The 5,773-nt window shown below is 39.1% G+C and overlaps 1 pseudogene; it reads right to left on the bottom strand.

Moving 5' to 3' along the window:
• Window positions 1–5,338: 5,338 nt before the first annotated feature.
• Window positions 5,339–5,773, bottom strand: LOC122105675 (annotated as a pseudogene).

Here is a 5,773-nt window from a genome sequence, read left to right as displayed (position 1 = left end):
TATCTCACTGGAAGAAGGAACTAACACAAAGGGCTGAATACCCTCAGACGTCCTGGAATACACGTGTAGATATGTAGTAAGGAGTAGCTGGAGTGAAGACCGACATGTGTTTCCTGATTCATCCGTCCTTTATTGCATTCACTCACAGGTATTTTTTGAAGCACTTAGGATGTGTGAGGCACTGGTACAGCAGCCCAAGTCCCAAGCCCAAATTGGACTCTTCTCTGCTCTAGTGTGAAAAGGGAAGGGATATAATATAATGAACAAATATATATGACATCAGATAGAAATACATGCAATAACAGAAATAAGAGGGCAACAGAGAATGAGCGTGTACATGTGTGTTGGCCTTTTGTATTAGACAAGAGATTGGAACAGGCTTGGATGAGGAGAGGGTGTGGTCTTGCATGTCCTTGAGGGCATGGGTTCCCAACAGAGGCGATAGTTACTCTCCTAAGTAGATCATGTGTGGTGTGTGTGAGAAATGGCACGGGAGCTAGAGCAATGGCAGCCCAGGGAGGAGGACGGAAAGAGCCGAGGTAATGATTCACATCACAGCTGAGTATGCTAGGTTTGAGATTTTGGCTTTGAATCTGAGAGAGATGGAATACCATGAAGGAGTTTTGAGCATAATCATATTTACCTGTTAACAGGATCACTCTGGCTGTTATGGTTAGCAGTCTGGGCAGATAAAGGGAAAATGGTTAAGATGGGGAAGCACTAATTGGTTAATAAAATATTACTCTGCACAGCATCATTTCTCAAAAAACAAATGCTAATGACTACTACCATATTAAAACCTGTCTATTTATATTTGCTTATCTTTTTGTTTCCTGTATATCCAATCTCTCCAATTAGACTACTATAATAATTACTAGGGGAGTGAACAGTATTTGGATTTTTGAATTCATTCCAAAGCTGACATGACTTGCTGATATACTAGAGTATGAAAGAAAGAGCAACGAAGAATGACACACTTCAGGGCTGAGCAGAGGCAGCCAAAGCTAAAAGAGATGCAGACATAGGGTATCCTGCAAGGTCTTTTAATTCTTCAAAAGCTTCTTATCCATGAAAGGACTTCTCTCTTGGACTCACCATCCATCTTCTTTCTGAGTTGACTGCAGAAGGCTGGCTCGTGAAATATAAAAGAATTGCCTGCTGTGAATAGTATTCTCAAGGGGAAATGGGAGGAGTACAAAACACAAAATGCACCTATCTGACCGCATAGGCAAAAGCAAGCCCTGTTTATTAAGAAACATTCCTGATTAAATGTTTCCCCAGAGGCTCAACAGCTGTAGGTGATTCCCAACTTGGCAGTGGTTGCAATAGTCATAAAGTCTTCAACAATAAATCCTGAATTTTTCCAAGTTTTAGTTAATAAAAGCATAGAACTACAGGAAGAAGGGACTCAAATAAAAAGGCTTACAACTGAAGAGGCTACCAAGAGCCCCAATTACAACCCAGAGATGTGAAGTTGTTGAGGTTATATGGCTTCTTCATGGAATTTAGAGAGTAGCAGCGATAGGAAGAAAATATGTCTTTCTGACTCATAGGCCAGTACTCATTTGCTGGCCTAGCCTGGAGAGTTCACAAAAGTCCCAGGAATGGGCTGGTTCAGAACAAAAATCAGGTACTTGTGTTGGAGTAAGAGGTCATTACAGTCTTCACCACATACTCCTCTGAATTCATATTTATGGTTTCTATAGCATTCCTCTAAAAAAGAAACTGGGGGTTTGGCTGGGTTTCTTGGCCTAAGAAATGACAATAACAGTCATTGCTTCCCTCTGGGGAAGAGAATATTACTTTCATACTCAGGAAATGGTGATTACAACTGTAATGATTGGAACAGCTCAGTGGAGTGAGCAGATGTTGCCACCTGAAGTGTGGGGACAATTAAAATCCATCCACAGATGAGTACTATGAAAACAGATTTGGGATGGTATTACCGTTTCCCTGCCTTATCAAACTAGCAGTTGAAAGGAAAAGAAAAAGGTGTAATTTGAATTCTGGCTACTTTTTCCAGAATTCAGAGAACTCTAAGGGATAGTGAAAGGTCCAAAGTACATTGCTGGGGAAAGAAAGGAAAGCAATACAACTAGTTATTCATTGTTGGGCTTCACTGAAGTTATGTTGAAAAATCTAAGTGGAAGTTTACGAACCACCACACACTGGGACCACAGTCACCTCAGATTGCTAGAGTTATCCAATTCACCTGTCAATAATAGCCCCCCATCACCCCGAGCTCCGATCCCATCCCTGACAAAGGCTGAGTTTTAGTCCTTCTACAAAATTCAAGTGGAATGGGGCATTCATATCTTCAAGTGAATCTTAGTGTTGTACTAATCCAAGCATAATATCCAATTTGCTTTACAAGTTTATTGAGTTTATAACTTAATAAGATGCAGTACCCATTTAATTCTCTAGCACTTTGTTGGTATTTGAATGCCTCTTTGTAAATTTTTTAAGTAGGGAAATGCTTTTCACATGTCTATAGACTTTTCAGGGATCTCCTAAGAAACAATGCACACGCACAGGCATGCACCCCCACACACATACATGTATGTGTATGAGGGAATATATTAGAGGAATGAGCTCACATGCTTGTGGAGGCTGAAAGTCTGGTGATCTGCTGTCTGGAAGCTGGGAACATCAGAACATCTAGTGATGTGTAATGCAATCTGAGTCTGAAGACTCTAGACCAGCACTGTCAATGCTGGAGGCCGGACAGGTAGCTGCCACACAAACAACAAAACATCAAACAAAATCAAGTCATCCTTCTATCTTTTTGTTCTATTTTGGTCCTCAAAGAATGAAACGATGTTTACCCACATAAATGAGAATGGATCTTTGCTCAGTATATTGATTCAAACGTGAATCTCTTCCAGAAACAAACACATCTACAATTAATATTTAACACTTATTTGGACATCCCTAGCTGAGACAAGTTGACACATAAACTTAACCATCACATATCTACTCCTTTAACTTGACATCCATACCCATCTCCTATAACCATTTTTAATCCCCAAATAAAGACACAAGGTAATAAATCCATTTGACACAATGTAAGTATCATCTGACAACCAAACCTATAGTAATCCCTTCCCCAGAAGAAGAGGTAAAGCCCTTGAATAGTGTTTATACCTCTTCCAATAGCGTGTAGCTTAATTACTGTAATATAAAGTTAACAATACTTAAATCAAGATGTAAACTCAGTCCATCTTTTGGATATGATGAGAAAATAAGAGGGAAAAGACACAGCTCTGTGAAAGACATTGATCCAATCCTGGAAGGTGTTGCCTCTGGGGTTTCAATTGTCTTTTAAAAGCCATTCATCATACCATTAAGCTATTATAACATGGTGGGCACTATGGCTTCTGTGAACATGGCTCATTGCTGCATCGGTAGACTATAATGCTTCTTTATTTCAACCTAGTTTATTGTTGCTTGTGGTGTCTAAGACACTACTTCCTGAGGGGAACAGTCAACTACTTTTTCTTAGAAGCTGAATGTTGGATCTCTGAAGTTTGAAAACATTTTGAAGGAAGTTTTGTGACTTGTCATTTCTCTTCTCAGCAGTGTCTGTGAGGAAAATATGACAAGTTGAGTAAAACAATTCACAAGTTAATATCTCAGTGATCTTCTTTTATATTTAGCTAGATTGATTCTCTTTTTCACATTGGTCTATTGTGCTATTTGATTTTTTCCCTATGCTTAGCCTAAGAACCTAGGGAACTCTGGATAAGCATGGTGCTTTTCTCCAATGCTTCTGTTTTATCCTAAGTTAAGTAGTTGGAATGGTTGAGGGAGAGGTGGTGAAATTTTGCATTCTTATTAAGTTTGGTATCTATGTGAAGAGGCAAAATCCACAGAATCTTGTTTTTCTATGTATATAGTATAGAAACATTTATTTAATAATTTTTACAGATGAAAGACTAGAAAATTCTGAGTATGTGGCAGGTTGTTCAGCTAAGGCCAGGCTTCTAGCTCAGTGGAAAGTAAATAGAGCAATTATTGTGTTCTCTGACTTATATCAAACTGCTACCATATGCAGGAGCTATAATCCCCAATTTTGGCTGTTTTTCTTTGCTATTTGTGAATTTCCCCTTGCTCTTATACTTCTTTGTCTTTCTACAAATAATGAGGTACAAAGAGTTTATTAACAAATAGTCCACATAAATTTTTCTGGGAATGAGACAAAATATGATTATCAATTATCCAAGTGAGTGAGCTGCACTGTTTACTCCATCATCCGTTTTGTCTAAGTGCCTTTAAAATCTCTGTGTTCTGGGACCCAACATTAGTTACCACAGTGTTCAATAATAAAAACAAATAGCATTTTAAATGCTCCAGATAAAGTGTATTGTTGTTTTATATACGTCTTATACTTCTGTTAGTAGTTACTGGTAAAAATCAGTGTTCTGAAATGAAAAGATAGGAGGGCATGTCTTTGAGGGCTACAGATTCTGGCCATAGGTAAAACTGACCCTGAGCAACAATAATGTAGCTTTAGGGCATGAACTTGATGAGACTTGATGAGGGGAGTTGGGGGGGGGGGGGAGGGAGGAGGCTGGTGGCTGAAGCCTGCAAGTCGCAGGATTATCTGTTTCAAATCTCTGTCCCTGGAAATGCAGAGGAGAGAAAAAGTGCTGGCCTGATTGTTGATTATTATTAAACCCTCATCGGATCTATATAATGCCGACTAAATCTACAAAGGACAGATTAGGGCTATACAGAAAATCTAAAAATTATTAAAAAATGTATCTGGGTTGGGGTTGGGAAGGTGGCTTAGTGGTAGAGTGCTTGCCTTGCATGCATGAAGCCCTGGGTTCGATTCCTCAGTACCACATAAGCAGAAAAAGCCGGAAGTGGCGCTGTGTCAGGTGGTAGAGTACTAGCCTTGAGCTGAAGAGCTGAGGGACAGTGCCCAGGCTCAGAGTTCAGGCCTCACGATGACAAAAAAAAAAATGTATCTTGATTGAAAATTAAGCTCAGTTATTTTAGAAATTATGCTGTAAAACACTTATTAGGAAAAAAAAATCACGAGGGATCCTGTCTAGCTGTGACTGCAGAGCCAAAGGAAGGCTGCTGTCATTATGGGATGTGTTCAACAAGCTATCATATGTAACGAAATGAATGGAGCAGCTTAGTGATGAGCATCAAGAATTGATTCTTGAATTGGAAGAAACCTGAAGGTCTAATATTCATTCAATGCATTTATAATACCATCTGCAATTATATCTCTTCTTCTTCTTTTTTTTTTTTTTAGAAAAAACAAGGCTTTTATTGTCACCTGATGATAACAGAAGGTCATCAGGACTGTGCACACTAACAACGGTGCTCATCAAACAATATGAACAGATATTTTCTTACATTCCCAGCAAAGAACACTAAAAAACAGAACAAAACAAAAAAACACTGTATAAGATTCTTAATAACTTCTCACTTCATTGCTCATTTCTAGTTGCACACACTTTGCAGTAGAGTAATATTATCTCCTTTTAACATGATCCGACCCAGTTGTTTTCTTGACTTTGCTTTAGAATGAATTTCTTCTGCATCATCTAACACAAGGTTCATGTATTCATCAAGACCAATGATGCAGCCCTCTATCCGCATATTCACTTGCTCATAGAGCCACACCGGAATCCGAGATCTATTTTGTAAATATCTGACGATAAGATTGATGGGCTGCACCATCACCTTCTGCACCTTTTGGCCTGGCCACGGTACGCCATGGTGGAATCTTACAAAGGCCACACGGATCAGCACG

This window comes from Dipodomys spectabilis, unplaced genomic scaffold (genome assembly GCF_019054845.1).
Source record: "Dipodomys spectabilis isolate Male_0828 unplaced genomic scaffold, ASM1905484v1 ptg000032l, whole genome shotgun sequence".
NCBI classification, from domain to species: Eukaryota; Metazoa; Chordata; class Mammalia; order Rodentia; family Heteromyidae; genus Dipodomys; species Dipodomys spectabilis.
This window is presented reverse-complemented; position numbering and strand designations above follow the sequence as displayed.